The 19,785-nt window shown below is 44.9% G+C and overlaps 1 pseudogene; it reads left to right on the top strand.

Annotated features, from left to right (window-relative positions):
• The first annotated feature begins 932 nt into the window (after nucleotides 1-932).
• LOC148093183 (large ribosomal subunit protein eL22-like) lies at nucleotides 933-2,081 on the top strand (annotated as a pseudogene).
• Nucleotides 2,082-19,785: the final 17,704 nt, after the last annotated feature.

Here is a 19,785-nt window from a genome sequence, read left to right as displayed (position 1 = left end):
AAAGAAAAGCACATCAACAGTTAAAAGAGGACTTTGCAGGGGGAAGGATGGGGCACGGGAAACAGAGGCATGTTCAGAGCTGCCCAGAAATGACATGCTGATTAATTCCTCATAGGCATCTGCGTGTAAATTAATCTCATTTGCTCCTCTAAAAACTGTAGACAGTGAACCCCTAGTTTGTGAAGATTAAAGAAAAATGGGCTTAGTGAGTCCCACAAAATTTCTGGCACATAGTAGGTGCTCAATAAATGGACGTTTTTGTTCTTATCGATGACCAACCAGGAGCCAGATTCAGACCATGTGGCCAATCTGCCCAGTGCGTAGTCCTTCTGCTAATTGCTTATCAAGTATATTTTGGAGATAACTGTAACTCCTTCCCAGTTATGCAGTTTGGGGGGATGTCAGTCAGGTCCTTGTCCTGTCTCTGCTGACAGGTCTCAAAGACCCAGGCTAGGCCAACCCGATGCTTACTTGCCAGATGCTAAGCTAAGCAAAAACCTGAAAGCAGGCCTGTGGATAAAATGGACATCAGTCACTGCTCCCAGGTCCCAAGGGCATCTGAGACTTTCGTCCCTTCCAGGGCCTGGTTCCTCAGCTTTCTCTTCAATTGGTTTCTGTTGCCTGAAAACAAACAATTTCATCTGATACAGAACATGATAGTTAGAAGCTTCTTCACTGTCATCTTTTCCAATTCCATTATTTCATAGATGAGAAAACTCAGCCCCAAAGGATGAAAGGTTTGCTGTGTGTGTTTTTGATTGTGGTTTTGTTTTAGTTGATAGTGACATAGTCGGGACTGAAACCCTGCTGGACCTCGCTCCATGCAGTCCCCTTGCCATTTTTCATGCTTATCCCTAACCCTGAGGAGGGTCCTACCTTTCAGAAAGTCTATGGACAGACCCCAAGAGTCCTTTTCTGCCTCCGCTGCCACCATGGCACCTGTGAAAAAGTTTGGGAGTAAAGGGGAGCACCCCCAAAAAACAGGTTCTGAAGTTTACTCTTGACTGCTCCCACCCTGTAGAAGACAGAATCACGGATGCTGCCAATTTTGAGCAGTTTGTTCAGAAGAGAATCAAAGTGAATGGAAAAGCTGGGAATCTCGGTGGAGGGATTGAAAGTGTTAACCATTGAAAGTGTTATCAGTGGGGAGAGCTCCACATCTCCGCCTGTTGGGAGTGGGCTTCTTGTGATATCCCAAGGAAAGGAATTTTCTGAGACTTGCATTAGAGGATGAGGTATTGTAGAAAGATTTATTTCTGTGGAATTACACCTCTGAGTTTCCATGGTCCCATTTCCCTTCCTCCTGCCAAGGAAGACGTGTAGCTGTGGCTTTAGCAGAGCTAGAATCAGAGCCAGTGTCCAGAGTTTTCGCTCCATAATTGAGCAGTGTCCAGTCCAGCATCAGGCTAGCTTTGTTTGTGTTCCCAGTTGCAGTCCTTCAGTGCATTGCATGTGGGGTCCGCATGGTCGCATGGCCACATGCACATGGAGGAAACACGGGCAAGAGCAAAGCCAGAGGAACCAAAGAGCCAAGAGAGCCACAAGTCAAGAGGGAGAATTTCTTTGTTTGGGGGATTATGTATCCCCAAGTCTTCATGGACTTGCAATGGCCCGGCCTATGACTCCAGCCAGTCCATGGTTCCCCAGGCTTTACTGATAGGCAAGTATCTTCCCTATGTCACCCCAGCTTCACTGCACATGCATCTATCTCCCCTTTGTTGGACCCCTTCCCCCAGTGTTTTGCAGGGAATGGGCAGATGGTTCCCTGGGGAGTGCAAAGTTACAGCTTCCTGGTGAAGCTGCCCAAACGACATGCCTATAATGTCTGGCCTTCCCTCTGCTCCTTTCCTGTTATTCATAACCAGATAATTACAACGGTATCAGAAGGAGGAAGAGCAAGGTCACTATAACTTCTGAGGTGCCTTTTCCCAAAAGGTATTTGAAATACCTCCAAAAAATATTTGAGAAAGAAGAAGAATCGATGTGATTGGTTGCGCATCGTTGCTGACAGCAGAGAGAGTTGCAGATTATGTTACTTCCAATTTAACCAGAATGGAGGAGAGGAGGAAGATGAAGATTAAAACTCAACTTATCTGCAGTATTTTGTATGAGTTCTTTAATAAAACTGGGAAACCAAATCCGTGGTTTTCTCTGAGAAAGAAAAAGAAAGAAAGAAAGAAAGAAAGAAAGAAAGAAAGAAAGAAAGAAAGAAAGAAAGAAAGAAAGAAAGAAAGAAAGAAAGAAAGAAAGAAAGAAAGAAAGAAAGAAGGAAGGAAGGAAGGAAGGAAGGAAGGAAGGAAGGAAGGAAGGAAGGAAGGAAGGAAGGAAGGAAGGAAGGAAGGAAGGAAGGAAGGAAGGAAGGAAGGAAGGAAGGAAGGAAGGAAGAAGAAAAGGAAGGAAGGAAGGAAGGAAGGAAGGAAGGAAGGAAGGAAGGAAGGAAGGAAGGAAGGAAGGAAGGAAGGAAGGAAGGAAGGAAGGAAGGAAAAGGAAGGGAGGGAGGGAGGGAGGGAGGGAGGGAGGGAGGGAGGGAGGGAGGGAGGGAGGGAGGGGAAAGAAAGAGAAAGAAAAGAAAGAAAGAAAGAAAGAAAGAAAGAAAGAAAGAAAGAAAGAAAGAAAGAAAGAAAGAAAGAAAGAAAGACCTCTAAGTTAGTAAACAAAGTCAGTCAGCCACAGATGTGATGTGAGATGAGATGCCCTGACCACTTAGCTGATGCCTCATGTCAGTCTCTGCTCTGAGAAATCAAGAGAATGAGACAAAAGGATTGTGCCTCAATACTTGGTTTTGTTTTGTTTTGTTTTGTTTTGTTTTGTTTTGTTTTGTTTTGTTTTTAGGAGCTTTTGGGCTTGCAAATTATCTTGGACGAGCACAAGTTTTCATTTAATTAGTAACTGGCCTTAGGCCTGGCTGCCTCTCTTCCCTCTTCTTCCCTCTTCCCTCTTCTTCCCTCTTCCCTCTTCTTCCTCCCTTTCCCACTCTCCTTTCCTCTGAAACTGCATAGAAACTTCATTTCTTTAACATGGCCTTTTCTCCCATCTTTCCTTTGATTCAAGCTGGCCTCACCCAGCACCCTGACTCACCTGCCTCCGTCCCCCTTGCACAGCCACTCCCTTAATCGTTAAGCCCTCAGGACAATGAAGATCTGATTGGCATCAAATAATCTTAGGAACAAAACCTGGGGTCTGTTGTCCCCAGAGACAGAGTTTCTGTCGAACTAAAGACAGCAGCTAGGCCTCAGTTGCGTTTCAGCTCCACACCCAGAAAAGTCGTAAAACCAGATGAAGCGATGCCTTGGCTGACATCAGGACCAGATGCAATGACCAAGGATCCCCTGCCCTAGCGCCAACCAATTAGTAGAGACCATGACCCTGACCACGACCCTAACTCCCTTAGTCACCATGATTAATGATTTTCCCCTATATAACCCATCCCCTGGAAGCCGTCAGGGAGCTGGGCCTTTGAGCATTAGCTCACCTGTCTCCAGGTGTGGGCCACTTCCTAAAATTAACCCCTACTTTCTTTGCTACAAGCTCCAGTTTGTGTCTTATTGGGCCCTGATGCTCGCAGGCAAATAGACGCCTTTAGTCGGGTAGTAGCTCCCTCCATAATCTTTGAATATGATTTTGTCTCACTCACCATCTATATACCTCTGAATATTTCACTACTTTTAAGCTCCATTAGGGAAGGATGGACAGGGGAGGGAAACCTGATCAGCAAATCAAGAAGTCATTTTTTTTCTTAAGGATCTACCTTTAAGATGGAAATAACTACACAATACACTTCTGTTAAGATTTTTGACTTCAAAAACTTGAGTAAATGGTAACTGTTAGTGAGGTTATATAGTGCACTGCAGTGATTAACAGCCCAGGCTCAAGAGGCAGAACACACCAGCAAACACCAGCCCTGCCACTACTGTGTATGTGACTACAGACAAGTAACACATTCTAAGGCCTCCATGTCTTCATCTGCCAAAGGAGACTATACAAATAATATTGACCACGATAAATAAATTGGTTGCTTAATATAATTTTTATTTCAAACTTATTGTCCCTTGCTCATATCTATTTGAGGCAAGAAAGTTAAATAGTTACTTTTTCAGTTTCTCTTGCAGCTAGGGTTAGCCATGGGAGATGAAGTTAGATTTCTGGCCTGTGAGGTAAAAGAAGAAATCTTCTGGGGAACTCTGAGTAAAGCTCCCACTCAAAAAAAAAAAAAAAAAAAAAAAAATTAACTGCTCTCCTCCCTTCATTTTTCTTGCTTTCAATGAGGGTGTGATGGCAGGAGCTGCAGCTGCCATCTTGTGCCCATTAGGAAATTAACATGAGACTAAGACCAAGATAATCACTGAGATGCAGGTCTTGACAGTGAGTTTTTTACCCCAAAGTAGTAGCTATTTACCTCTTAATTTCTTGTTATGTAAGAAAAATAGAATATATTTAGATACGGAGGTCAAATGTTCTGTTATTATGTGCAGCCATGTGATACCGTCAATAGTCAGTCAAGCATGTTTAACTTATAAAAAGAGCAGTTTTATGTGGTTCAGCCTACTATTTGCAGCCAAAACAGTCCTAATCAATTACTTGTCCCACAGTGTTGAAAGATTAAATTACACGAAGCACTTCGCACACTGCCTGGCATGTGCTCAATAAATGTTAGTTACCATATTTCCTCCACATGAAGAGAAAATTTTTTCACATTTTAAATGTCCCTGAAAGTAGAATAAAAGGTTTGTAATCAATGTAGCCAATTAATGTGATATTGTTTCCTTTTTTCTCAGAGGACTTTATTAAATAGCTTTCCTTATTTATAGCAAAGAGTATTTAAAAATTGATTTAACCCTACAACTTAAAGAATTAGAAAGCTCCCCTGTGAAGCCATCCAGACCAGGGCTTTGTTAGCTGGGAGTTTTTTTATTGCTGCTTCGATTTTGTCAGTTATTATTGGCCTATTCAGGTTTTCTGTTTCTTCCTGATTCAGTTTTACATGATCTCACTCATATGTGGAATCTAATAAACAAAATAGATCCAGAGACATAGAAGCATGGAACAGACTGAGGGGTCTCAGAGGAAAGGCGGGGGTGGGGGAGTGGGTGGGGAGAGATTATCCAAAGAACTTATATGTATAAATGCATAACCCAGGGACACAGACAATAGTGTGGGGAAGGTCGGGGGGGGGGGGGGCAGATGCAGGGTGGAGGGGATCAATGGGGGAAAAGGGGGATATCTGTAATACTTTCAACAATAAAAATAAATTTTAAAAAATTGATTTAATATAGTAACCCCATTAAGCTATGGAATTAACAAGCATTCACTCCAGATTAGTCAGTTTACTAATTTAAGCTTATAATAGGCACCTTCTTTCAAAAGGAGTTTTATTGGTTTGTTTTTGCTTTTGATTTTAGCAACTGGAACAAAAATAGCCTCTAATAAAAGACTATTTATTCAGCTGACTTTCTGCGATTATTTTGGAGCCGCTGATAAAGATAAAATAAGATATAAACTCTGTCAAACCTTCCAATGTTGTAAATTTAAGCCTTTTATGCAGAAACCAGCTGTTATTAATGTTGGAGTTAATAAAAGAGGTCTTTTAATACATCTGATATTAGACAATTGGGGTTCTAGTCACATTTCTGTTATATCTGGGGTTTCCCCTAAAAGGGCTCTCTACGTGAACCAGACTTGGGGTAGATACTTTCCCCAAACCTGGCCAAACACAGCCACACCTTTCCCCTTTTTGTTAAAGAATGGCTTCTCTACTCAGAACCAGCAGTGTATAATCATTTTTACAAAACTCCAGCCTCTATGGTTTGGGTGCCTACTACATTTCTTGGGCCTGCGGTTTGTAACCCATTAGCAGGTCATGGCCAACACTTTTCAAAAAGAAATGGAATGCAATTGAATAGAAAACACCACCGTGCGTCACAGGTATAAGAGTATTGTTTCATGAAACCTTTCTCAGTTTTTTATAAGCCTCTGATTGCAGGTTCCGTGGAATGCGGTCAAACATTCACGTGGCATTGTTCTGGAAGCTAGTAATTCCGCGGCAAGAGAAAGACTGTTCACACAGGGGGCTCATCATGGTGAGGAGGGCAGACAGAACACACACAAGCAAGCAGATAATGCATCAGGAAGGGGCAAAAACTGTGAAGAAAGTTTGCAGGTTAAGGTGTAGAGTGAGAGGCTCAGGATCAAGGAAGGGCTCTCTGAGAAGATGACATTTGAGCAGGTTCCAAAGGAAGCAAGAGCGTGAGTTGTTCAGATACAGAGGGAGAGACGGTCCACCCAAGGAGCAGCAGGTGCAAAGGCCCTGAGGCAGACATGAGACCGGATTACTCTGTTTCTATTTTGAAAACGGAACACAAGGGAGGCCGGGGTGGCTGAAATGAAGGGGTTAAGAGGCATGAGTAGAAGATGAAGTCTTAAAGGTCACCAAGGGCCAGGTCACATAGACCTGTGTTGAATGGAAAGAACTTTTGCTTTACCAGGTGAGATGAAGAGCCTTCAGAAGGCTGCCAACATGTCTGAGGATAATAGCCCCTAGAGAGTCCTGCCTGAGTCACTACAGCTGTTAACGTCCCTCCTTTGATTCTCACTGCCTCCCTTTCGTAGCAAAAGCCTCTCTATATCTAGGCTATCAGTTCAGACTTGCGCGTAAAAGTATGGCCATGGCCCCGCCGGGTGTGGCTCAGCGGTTGAGTGTCAACCTAGGATCCAGGCGATCGGGGTTCGATTCCTGGTCGGGGCACATGCCCGGGTTGCGGGCTCCATCAATGACTCTCTCATCATTGATGCTTCTGTCTCTCTCTTTTCCTCTCTCCGAAATCAATAAAAAGATATATTAAAAAAAAAAAAAAAAAAGTATGGCCATGGAGATCGACAGATGTAAAAGCAGATGTGGATTTGTCTCCATTACTGTGCCTAACACAGTGCCACTCAAACAGTAAACTTGGTGCATATTGTCCAAATCTATTAAAAAGGCAGCCATAGAATGTCTGCAGCCGCCGAATAGTTCTTGCTTCAGGACCATGCACCGCGTCTGACAGTAATAGTGCCTGATGCTTCCCACGCGCCTGCTGTGTCAGGGCCGTCCCATGTCACACACACTGCAACTGACTTCCCGTAGCCTGACTCCTCTCTCCTCGTGCCTGCCTGGACTCCTGCCCTGTACACACGCACACACAATTGCAAAAGCGTTAGTAATTAATGGGGTTTTTACTGAAGGTTTTATAGACAACAGAAGAGGGTGCTACACCCTGCTCCATACAGCGAAATTTAAATCAAGTCCACTATTAAACATTTCAGTCCTCTTGCCCAATTTTCTCTGCTTCCTGCCTTATTGCTGGTCTCTCCTCTTATGTTCTCCCTGCAGCCTCTAAAACGTCCCTTGATATGTTGAGCAATCCAGGCTGCCCTTTAGATTTCATACTGCATCAACCAAAAGAAAATCCAGTAGAGAATCCATATGACTTTCCTTGCAAGTCACACCATTGGCTGAAGCCACTTACAGTGACCCTGCAAGGTTGCCTCTATTATCCACCAGGAGCTCAGAGAACGTTGGCAACACGTGAGGGCTGCTGCTAGGAAGGGGCAAAGCTGGGCTCCGAACGCCCGTGCTCCGCGCATTGGGCGTGCCCAGTAGGTGGCATCCCTGTCCCAGGGCGGGCAAGGAGGTGGCCTCATTGCCTGAGGTCACACTGCCCCTCCAGAGCTGCCTCACTCAGCACTGCCCACCCTGAAAACCATGATCTTCTGCCCTGAGATCCGATGACTCGTCAGACCTGGTGCAAGTCACTTTGCCTCTGAGTTTTCCGTCTACGACAAGGGGGCTCTGCGCGAGCCTTTGAGACGCACTATTCAGTGGCTAAAAAGTAGGCTGTGCAGAGGAACAACATCAAAGCATGTGTTGGAAAACCCCGGGGGGCTGACTCAAAACCGGATCCCTGTGCTACAAAGCAGTGTCTCCTCTCTTCCCCGTTCTCTCCCGACTTCCCCAATCTGCTCCCTTACTCGGTGCATTTTCTCTCGAGGCTTTTGGGATGCTTGCGCAATAACAATGACGTCCAGGTGTGACGTCATCGGTGAATTCCACAGCACTAGTATATGTGAGTAGTCTGTAGGAACATGTTCGTGTACATGCTGGAATACGTAACCGGCGACGGGACTCAAAGCCAGAATCTTCCATTCAGCCAATGATTGCTAAGTTTGGAAATGGGAGGCCTGAGGGGGTTGGTGTTGGGGTGTGTATGTGGGGTGTGGGGTGAGGGAGACAGTTCCTGTGGCTTCAGTGGGTCTCTCTGAAATGAGAGGAAAGACCAGAGGGAAAAAACCTGTCTCCGTGAAGTATTTAGTGCATCCTGAACTACTCTTTCAAGTGCTTCGCTTATGATTAAACATTAATTTCCCTGGAAATGGGAGCCCTGGCTGCTTGGAGCTGCAGCGATCAGGGCGGCTTGGGCAGCGCCCACTTCCCAGCATGAGCGAGCCCCGCGCCTCCCCCGTCCGCGGGCCTCTGAGCTCACCTACAGGCCTCGTTGCTTTTCCTGAGAAACACGAGAAGAATCCAGAATCCAGCCCCCGTGCGACACCCCAGGCCCGGTCTGTAAACATAATCCTGGTACATAAACGGACTGTGATTGCCAAGAGGAAGCTACAGCTGCGATCAAGCTCCCCCTCTCTGGCCCCACGGAGGGCATCTCATTACCTCCTCAAGTGTGGCTTTTGGTTTTCACCACGTGCACTCCAGCTGAGAGTGCAGGACACCAGCAGCTGATACTTCCAGCCCCACAAGCCTGGCCTCATTCCTAGGGGAGCCTCCCTCCCAGGAAGGGATGAGGGGTCACACCTGCCGGGTGCAGAAACAGAGCGGTGACTTCACCAAAGTCACAGACTGAGTCACAGGGCTGCGTCAAGAATATAGGTGTCGTCCAGCCGGGCGAGGCTCAGCGGTTGAGCATCGATCTAGGATTCAGGTGATTGGGGTTCGATTCCCAGTCAGGGCACATGCCCGGGTTCCAGGCTCAATCAATGACTCTCTCATCACTGATGTTTCTGTCTCTCTCTCTCTCTCCCCCTCTTTTCCTCTCTCTGAAATCAATAAAGATCTATTAAAAAAAATAATAAAAATAAAATGTGACCCAGCCAGGCTGGCGTGGCCCAGCAGCTGAGCATCGACCTGGGATCCAGGCGATGGGGGTTCAATTCCCGGTCAGGGCACATGCCCGGGTTGCGGGCTCGATCCCCAGTCAGGGGCATACAGGAGGCAGCCGATCAATGACTCTCATCATTGATGTTTCTATCTCTCTCCCTCTCCTTTCCTTTCTCTGAAATCAATAAAGATATATTTAAAAAAAAAAAAAAAAGAAGAATATAGACGTCCAGCCCTAGCAGGTTTTGCTCAGCGTCAGCCCACAGACTGAAGGGTCCCAGGTTCGGTTCTGGCCAAGGGCATGGACCTCAGTTGCAGGCTCAGTCCCCAGCTCTGGTCCGGGCACTAGGGGGGCGTGCGGGAGGCAACCAATCGATGCATCTCTCACATTGATGTTTCTCTCTCTCTCTCTTTCTCTCTTCCACTCACTCTGAGAAGCAATGAAAAAAAGTATCCTCAGGTAAGGATTAAAAAACAGAAAAAAAAGAAAGAAAAAGAATATAGGTGTCTAGTCCCAGAGCCCAAGCTACTTTTTTAATTCACTGCTTGCCTGGCCGTCTCCACAACCAGCACCAATTTATGTTATAATGAAAATCCACTGAGGGTTTTTTAGCTTAGGTGTCTTTTGAGGCTCTGAAAGATGGTAGACCTGCCATAGGTGACCTGGGACAGGTGGCGTCCTTACTCTTCAGTGAGAGATTGTCTGCCTCAGTTAAGGCCGTGGCTGCCTCTCAGTCACCCCTGTAAATTAGGGGAACAGAAAATAAAAACACGGGATAATCAAACTGATCTCTTTTCTCTCAAGGGATTTCAGAACGAAATAGAAGAAACTTTTTTTTTTTAAATATGTCTTTATTGATGTCAGAGAGGGGAAGGGAGAGAGAGAGAGAGAGAAACATCAATGATGAGAGAGTCATTGATCAGCTGCCTCCTGCACGCCCCCGACTGGGGATCGAGCCCGCAACCCGGGCATGTGCCCTGACCAGGAATCAAACCCCGATCTCCTGGGTCCCAGGTCGATGCTCAACCGCTGAGCCACACTGGCCAGGCTAGAATCAACATTCTTGATGAAAGGCAACTAGGTTTTTTGGTTTTGTTTGTTTGTTCGTTTGTTTGTTTAAGAAAATCTACCAAATATCCCTTACTGCAGAAGAACACCAGAGATACAAGAACAATAAAAGCTGACGAAAGATAGCACCACAAACTGTACGCTGATGGAAGGACGGGCTGGGCCTTTGAAAAAGCCTGGCTGAAGGGCAAGGCCAAGGTCATTCCAAGCCATGATGAGTGGCCCATGGGGTGGGGACGAGGGAAGGAGCAAGGCCCACCCTCTCATATCTGAGAGGCCTCATCATGAAACCATAGGCCAGTGAACAAGAACTTGCACCAAACTCACATAGAAGCCTAGTAAGAATAATACCTAGTTATTGACACCATATCAGACTCTGATTCATCGGCTAAAAAAACACTAGATTGTATGGATCAAAGTGGAGCATCTAGAAATCCTACTGATGGGCAGCAGGGAGACAATCAAGGAGACCTGCATTTTAGACGACACCCTTGCAATAACCAGCTGGGTGACACTGGGCAGGTCACTGCTCTGAGCCTTGGCTTCTCCTAATGGCGGCTGTAAGGATGCAGTGAGTTAATATGTAAGAAGGGTTTACTATAACCACTGGCATAAAATACGCCCTTAATACATGTTCGCAGATATTACTATTATTGTTGTTGATATTATTGCCATCTTATTGAAAAAGCTGTTTTTCCCACTGCTTCCGTGTGGGCTACACTGAGCGACTCCCTTCCAAAGAAGACAGAATGAAAGGGGGAAAGAGCAACCTTGCAGGGGAGAGCCTGGCAAATGCTGTCTCAGCCAGGTGGTCACGTCGATGTCAACAGTGGTAAGGACGTCAACAGCATGTTCCTTCAATATGATGTGGTGAAAATAGCTCTTTATTTCTATGGCATTCCTCCCCAAATCCGTAACTCCAGTCTAAGCAGGAGTAAAACATCAGACAAATCCCAATGAGAGGGACATTCTACAAAACACCAGACTAACACGCCCCTAAATTGTCCAGTCTTCAAAAACAAGGACAGTCTGAGAAACAGCCACAGCCCAGAGGAACGCATGGAGACATGACAACTAAGTGCAACATCATCTCCAGGATGGGATCCTGGAGCAGAAACTAATAAAATCTGAATAAAGTATGACATTTACTTAGTAAAATAATGCATCAATATTGGTTCATTAGCTGTGCCCAAGGTACCACGCTGGAGTAAAACGTCAACAATGGGGAAGCCACGTGCAAGGTGTACAGAAAGTCTCTCTACCATCTTTGCAACTTTTCTGTAAAATGGTTCCTTTACAACAAAGTTTATTTATTTTTAAAGATTTTTAATTGATTTTTAGAGAGAGAGAATGAGAGAGGAAGGAAGAGGGAGAGAGAAACACTGATGTGAGAGTGAAACATCGATTGGCCGCCTCCTGCACTCTCCCTACCAGGGATCGAACCCACTACCCGGGCATGTGCCCTGACTGGAAATCGAACCAGCAACCCCTTGGTGCACCAGACAAGGCCCAACAAACTGAGTCACACAGACCAGGGCAACAAAAAAATTTATTTAAATAAATAAACTAAAGAGGCTGAAATACCACTGTAGACGCCAGAAGTGAAACGGGGCAGAGAGTAGACTTGACTGCCCCGGAGATGGACATTTAACCAGCATAGGGTCACCTTCCCAGTAGAGGAGCCCCCAGGCCCACTTCTTTGACCCCAGTCTATTTCATCAATGGTTGTCATCCTACCCCTCTGCTGGGGGGTCTTACCCCCTAAGGGTCATCCTCTGATGTCAGTTTTCCCCTCTTCGCTGCTTTGAAGACAAGAGCCCTCGATAACTCACATCTTTTCATTTCAGATGTTCGGCAGGGAAGCAAAAAGCAGGTAATCAATACAATCAACAGGAGATTTCACAAGGCTTACACTTCAGCTCAATTCTCCTTCTGAGACAGTAATTCTGAAGGTGACCTAATGTTCACTGAGCATATACGAACTCGACACCAAAGGCTAGCCGCTGCTAGTCACAAAACAAGTGCACTGAATCCTCACACACAGACCACAAACAAGTTACTATCAGTATCCCCATTTTACAGATGAGAAAACCGAGGCGCAGAGTATTGATGTGACGTGTCCAAGGTCACACGCTAATAATGGCAAACATGAACCCAAGCTGTTCTGTACCAGAATCCAATAAGAATGGAATTCTGCAAATGTTCTCTCCCTCCCTGCACAGTGCACACGCACGCACACGCGCACACACACTCACAAAGCTAGCCATGGAATTCAGCGAGGATAGGATGATGGGTCTCTAATTAGGTGTCTGCTTACCACCAATGCATGCTTTTTCATTTAGAGGCTTCAGACAATTCAGGATGCAGCAGTTTCAAAATGTAAAAAGACATCTTTACTAAGGAATTATTTTTTAAATCAATTTATGACAGATATTTCTGACCTGTACCCCCACCTCTGAATCACAGGCACCAACTGCCCTATTTCTCCTCACTTTAAGCCTCAGCCTTGGCTCAGGACTGAAATAGGATGGGGATGGGCTGCAAGCCTGCACTACCTTCTCATTCAAAATAGCTGAACATTCCATGGATTGATTTTCAGACTTTGTCAAACTATCCCTAATTGCAAAACAACCTTTAAGCAGTGTTACATCCCCTCCAGATTGGGTAATGCCCAGCAAAGCAGTCTCATTCCACAAGCGAAATGCTTACTTAAGGATTGCTTCAAAATAAAATCGACAGCAATAACCGTAATCAACGTATTGAGCATCTCCTAAGGAACTGGACTGAACAGGCGCTTTACAAAACATATCACATTTTATACTAACAATGATGACCAAAGAAGGCTTTATTATCTCCATCTGACAGTTGAAGAAACAGGCTTTGAGAGGTTAAGCCATTGGCACATGGGACACGGTGCACGGGGCGACGCCCAGCCAACTGAGCCACATCAGCCAGGGCAAACCATTTGTCTAAGTTTATACGCCCAGTGACCTCCCGATCCAAATGTGAATTAATGTCCCGTTCGAGTCTAGCGCCTGATCTGTAGCCGCCAGGCGACCCTGCTCCCGCGCAGGTGCGAAGCCAGCTCAAGGCAGGGGGGCCTGAGCTCCACCCCCGGTGGCAAAGGAGAAAAGCATGAGGCCCAGCACCCAGCGCCCCGCTGCTTCCCCTCTTCCTCTGACGGCCTCTTCGTGAAGTGCAAGACCCTCTCTTCACACCTGTCTTTAAAGGAAATCTTTTCCCAGCTCTCTCTTCTTAACGGGCCTTTACTCCCGCTCAGACTCGCCCTAACTACTTGCCTTTCTCCCCCCTCCACCGGCCCTACTGGAAAGTCACCCTCCTTTGGTCTTTAGAACAAATCAATAGCCCATCTTGGGGAACAGATTTTCCTCCCTTCACGCTTCAGGAGCTGGGAGGCAGAGAGGCTGGAACCAGAGGCGCCGGCACCGTTCACAGTGCTCAGTCCCGCAGGCTGTGTGCCAGGAGGGCCCTGCTGCAGAGGCTTTGTTTAGTAGCAGCACAGACCCGGCGAGGGCCGCAAGACACATCATGAAAACCGGCAGCCCCCGTACTTCGTTTATTTCCGAGGAAGGCAATGCCCGTGGCACCTGAACCATGGAAGTGGCCTGGTGCACCAGACAGAGCATCGACCCTGAAGCCCGGAGATCTGGCTGGCTTTGTCTCTTACCCGGTACACAGCCTCGGGCAGGCCATTCACCTTCTCAGAGTCTTCGTGTCCTCAGGCACAGGAGACAATATCTCTGGCCCATGTGGCTCAGTTGGGTAGAGCTTCATCTCATGCACCGAAAGGTTGCGGGTTCGATTCCCAGTCAGGGCACATGCCCAGGTTGTGGGCTCGAATCCAAGGATCCCAAGTAGGGGGCCTGCAGGAGGCAGCTGCTCGAAGGTCCGCCCTCTCATTGATGTTTCTCTCTCTCCCACCCTCTCCCTGCCTCTGTCTCAAAAATCAATAAAAATTCTTTATAAAAAATGGAGATGATATTCTCTCCTTAATGGTACGGCATCCAGCCTGTGGGTCAGCCCGGAGTTAAAAGCCATCCCTGTGTCTTGCCTTTTCCTCATTGCCAGCAGCCAATCTGCCCCTGAACCCTGTCCCTCCTGATTAAAAGTATTACATGCGTCTCCGTCATTTATTGAGGACACACCTGCCAGCCTAGGGTCCTAAGTCCTCCATGACGTCGATCTAATCTACCGACAATAGTTAGGAATCTTTCAGATGCCAGGGACAGGAACACCTCTCCAAGAAGCTTAATTGAAAAAGGGAATTTATTGGATTATGAAACTAAGAAGGCCTGCGGCAGAGCAAGTACACCCGAGTCCACAGGCTCTCGGGTCTCACTAGGAAGCCGTTTCTGCCGTCATTTGCTTTTCTTGCCTCTGTAGTGACTTTATTCTTGATTAGGAAAGCCCTGAATAGAGATCTACGGTCCCTACAAGACACCCCCCCGCCACTGCGAAGCTTCTGCTCTCCTCTCCACAGAGCTGTGTGCTCACCTCCTGAGCACATAACCACCGCAATAATCTTTTTCCCTGATATATGATGGCACTTTACCTCTGTCTCCGTCACTAGGCTATGAGCTTCCTGAGGGCAGGCACCCGTCTTATTTGCCTCTGTACTGCATATATTGTCTCTCACAGGCCCTCAGGATACGTTAACTAAATGGCAGGATTCCTATATAGCCAAAGAGCCTTTCAAATGTCAGAGTGCTATTTAAACAAAGGCAGTCATTATCTACAAGGTAAGTGAGCCTCTTGCCAAGGAAAATGTAAAAGCTCCTGGTAATAGCTTTCTGCCTGAAAAATTCTAAATGCATAATCCATTTGATTGTAAAAAAAATTCAAACATATAAATTTTTTTCTCTGCCCCCCCCCCCTCCCTCCCTCCCTCCTTCCTTCCTCCGTCTGGCTAGTGATACCTAATTGCTTGTCATTTCTACTTTATCTGCTATTTGGATCACTGTTCCTCAGATTTTATCAACAAGTCACCTTTCCCTGAAACTGTCTTATCAGGCCAATCCTTCCCTGCTAATTTTGAAGTTTTGTTCCTAATTTATTTATCATCTCACTTTTCTGGCACACTGCTTACTATCTTTAGTCTTTTATTTATTCAATAAACATGTTCTGAGGATCTGAGTGCCCCCTGTGTACCAGGCATTGCGATGACCCTGGAGATTCAGTGAAAAACGAGTGACAGTCCCTTGTTATTAACAAGAAACTCAACGCCTGCTGCAGAAGGAAAATGGCAATAGAAGGTGACAAACATTAAGCCGGAGGCCTGCAGAGAGGAGTATAGGGTGGATTAGAAAAACTCTGCAAGAGTAAAGAGCAACCAGGCTCCAAAAATGAATAGTAACTAGACCCATGAAGAAGGTGACATCCTAACGAGAGAGAACATCCTGGGCTGAGGCATGAAATGTGTGGAAGCCCACTATCAGCTTCATGAGACAGAAAAGGGCAGGTTTCTGGAGCTTCGCGCTAACAGAGTTGTGGAAATTGTCTTGGTTGGAGCTGGTAGAGTCTCTGGAAATCTCTGCCTAACTGGGAAGCTAGTTACCCAGAGAGGTCAGGAAACAATTGTGGAAAATCAAACTTGAGGGAATTTAAAAAAATAATGCAGCCATTTATTTAAGCCAAGTGGAATTAGCTGCTTTAAAAAATCCAGTCCAAGCTCTATTGGGAACAATTTATGCACAGATCTTTACCTGTTAAGCAAGAATATATGACGTCTCTGCCTATCTCAGAAAGTTACTGGGAAGATCACAAGTGACGCAATATGTGGACAGCGGTTACTTTGGCCTAGTCAACTTCTTTCCCATTTTTACTGGTAAGAGACCCCACTTCTCTTCCCTTCTTTCTTGGGGACCACACCTCCCCTACTTCACTCCATTTGTGAGCATGAACTTTGGTCTGACCAGTTAGAGCAGGAGTCAGCCCTGCCCATATTCAACAACACAGGACTAAGCACATGTCCCAGTTTGGTTCATGGATGACCAAGTAGTTCCACCTGGCTCAATTAGAATAAACCCTGTGTCTCCCAGAAAATTTGAAAAAAAAATTTTTTTTCTTGCCAGTGGAGATGCTAAGTCGGTATAGTTCAACCCAAAAACCATTGAAGGACCACAACAAGTAAAGAAATGAAAATAATAAATCCCAAAATAGATTTCCAGTTACTTTTGCAGATATGAAAGAACATTCAACCAGATTGGTTATCACATTTTTATAAGTGGTGGTAGATACTTAGTGCTTGTTAAACTATCCCTTATCCATTTTTATATATTCAAAATAGTTTATTATTAATAATTTTTAAAGAGAGAAAAATCTCACATAATCATGGAAATATATGTAAAATATTTCATAAGTAAACACTGAATATAAACACCCACATATATGCACCATCCATTTAAAAAACACAATGATCATGAAAACATATATACAAAGTAAGAGTGGAAAGATCTATACTATGTTAACAATAGTTAGTAGTTGGTGTTAGAATGATGATTGTTTTTAGTTTACTTATTTGTGTTTTCTACTTGATCGTTTCTAGTAAGCATAATTAGCCCTTAACCAATCTGTTGAATTAACAAACGATTTTTGATGTCCCAGTCGGAATAAAGAGTGACAATTAGTACGCTGGTATGTCTCATATGTCTTTAAGAAGCAAAGTAATCAGAAAAATGCTTCAGGGCTGCACTTACACACACAATATTTTATTTGACCTAGTTGAGAAATTAACTTTAAAACAGGACAACACTTCAGTCCTTCTTGAGTGTACCAATTAAAACCAGGTGACAAAAATGGGAAACAGGCCTATAAGTTGAGCCTAAAACAATTGCATCTGACTTGCAGTCCCCTTTGGCCTTTTAGACACATGGACAGTCTCCACTCTGCATGTTGGCTCTGGAGAGGAGCTAATGCCTTTGACAAGAGTATGAACTAACTGGCTGACAAACATGTCATTTTTGCCATTGCCTTTTTCACACCAGATGTTCTTTCTTTTCCAAACAAGGAAAAGATAGCACCGCCACCTTCCCCTGACTACGGGAAATGGACACAACGGAAGCATGATTCGTGTTGGGTTTTGTTTTTAACTCACCTCCCTAGTGAAGATGCCTCCTCTCCTCAGAGCAGCTGGCTCAGGGTGGGTGTGCAGAGCTTCCGAAAACTGCCATCCAGCCCAGCCTGGGATAAAACAGGAATTAAAAAAATGGTGCATGTTTTCCTGCAGGATTTAACTCCTAACCACAACAAAAAAGTTTTAAAGGGTATCCCGCCATATGTAAAGGAAAAGGTTCTGGAAATATAGGAGCAGCTATTGGTCTAGTTGTTCATTTTACAAATATTAGAGGCATTGACCATCACACAATCCACACCACCAGTACTGGGCGTCCTTGTTAACACGTGATCAAAATCCAGCACCTCAATCTTATTCAGTGTTCACTTGGGCTCAATATTGTGTTAAATGCTTTACATTCATCATTCAGTTAATTCTCCTGGCAACTCTATCAGGTTATTTCTATTGTATAAGCCCCATGTTATAGATGAGAAATTAAAGCTCGGAGAGAAGTTAAATGGCTTGTCAAGGCCATGAAACTGGTAGGTGATGGATCTGGGACTTGAATCCAGGTAGCCTGTCAGGTGCCCAAACTCTTAATCTCTATACACTTGTTTTCAGAATCATTCAATGAGTCAGTATCCATTTTAATTCTTCTCTAGTAGCCATTAATGGTGGGTATGCTAATCCCATTCACTGAGGATGTAACTGAGTCTCTGAGAGATCAAATAACTTGCTGAAACAGCCATAACTACCTAACTTCAACGTCTAGGCATTTCAGCACTAAGGTCACATTCTCTTTCATAGGCCCATAACCAAGATACACCTTGACCAAGTCCCTTTACCCGCAAAAAAAAAGTGTGTGCCCGGGGGAGAGTCATATTATTTCCCTTGAAAATCTCAAAGGTTTTTATGGGCATCAAATGAGATTCAGTGTAAAAGAACTTTGAAAAGTATAAAGGTACAAGGAATTCAAATTTGCACTTATATTTCAGCTAAGTTTTCTTACCAAGTATCAACTACTAGAAAAGACCAAATCTCTCCCATTTGTGTTTATAATGCTATGAGAGATAACACATTCCTCAGATGGCAGGGTAGGTAAACACTGTTCTTGCCTCCTCCCATAACCACATCAAAATTACCACTAGCCCTGCTGGGCGTGGCTCAGCAGCTGAGCATCGACCTAGGATCCAGGAGATCGCAGTTTGATTCCCGGTCAGGGCACATGCCAGGGTTGCAGGCTCGATCCCCAGTAGGGGGCGTGCAGGAGGCAGCCGATCAATGACAACTCTCTCATCATTGATGTTTCAACTCTCTCTCTCTCACTCTTCCTCTCTCTGAAATCAATAAAGATATATTGAAAAATCAAATTACATCTAAACTACAGAACAACCATCATTAAGAACCTCCTGAAATCTAGCTGAACAGAAGTCCTACAACTAAGGCTATAAAGAAGTCACATTGAGACTGGTAGGAGGGGCGGAGACACAGACCAGGCATGTATTAGCCAGCCATATAAAAGAATGAAATCTTCCATTTGCAACAACAAAGATGGACCTAGAGGGTATTGTGCTAAGTGAAGTAAGACAGAGAAAGACAAGGACCATATGATTTCACTTACATGTGGAATCTAAAAAACAAAATAAACAAACAAATAAACAGAAGCAAACTCATAGATACAGAGAACATTTTGGTGGTTGCCAGATAGGAGGGAGGTTGGGGTGGGTGGGAGGAAGAGTGAAAAAGGGGAAGGGACTAAGATGTGAAATGATCAGTTATAGAAACAGTCACAGGGATGTAAAGTACAGCACAGGGAATGTTGACAATGATACTATAATAAATATGTATGGTGTCAGGTGGGTACTAGACTTATCAGGGTGACCAGTTTGTAAGTTATATAAATGTCTAATCACTATGTTGTACATACAAAACTTATATAATATTGTATGTCAACTGTAATTGAAAACTAAAAAATTATTTTTAAAAAACCACATTCCCTATTTCTAGTCATAGCAGGACTCGGCTAGTGACAACCTTTTTCCAGAGAGACCTGTACTCGGAAGCTAAGCTGACTTCTCCAGGTCAAAGGTGGACTCTGTTAGGCCTAAACCAGCATAATCTCAGTCCCCTGGACCTTGTGATGCCTTCAGTTAACTTTGACTTCAGACAAGCAGTAGAGGCAGTCCCCTGCCTACGAGGTTTGACTAAATTGGGGCCAATGGGGTGTGTACTGATGATACAGTGTGCAGACCTGGAAACCACAGCAGCCACCGTCCCCCGTAAGGGACGCTAGTCACTGGACAATACTGATGCCATCGAAGGTGGTAAGAACTTCGTAAATGCCACTTATGTTATTACCCTAAATATCCTGACAGTTTCTGTCAAAATTTTGATGGTTCTACACCCATCTCATAGGTAATTATTTTTAGGACATCTTCATGTAAATTCGCATGTTCCATCTCCAAATTCATCCCTGCCATTGCGGTCACCAATATTCTTTCA

This window comes from Miniopterus natalensis, chromosome 4, assembly GCF_054644295.1.
Source record: "Miniopterus natalensis isolate mMinNat1 chromosome 4, mMinNat1.hap1, whole genome shotgun sequence".
NCBI classification, from domain to species: domain Eukaryota; kingdom Metazoa; phylum Chordata; class Mammalia; order Chiroptera; family Miniopteridae; genus Miniopterus; species Miniopterus natalensis.
The sequence above is the reverse complement of the archived record's forward strand: the minus strand, read 5'-3'. Positions and strand labels throughout refer to the sequence as shown.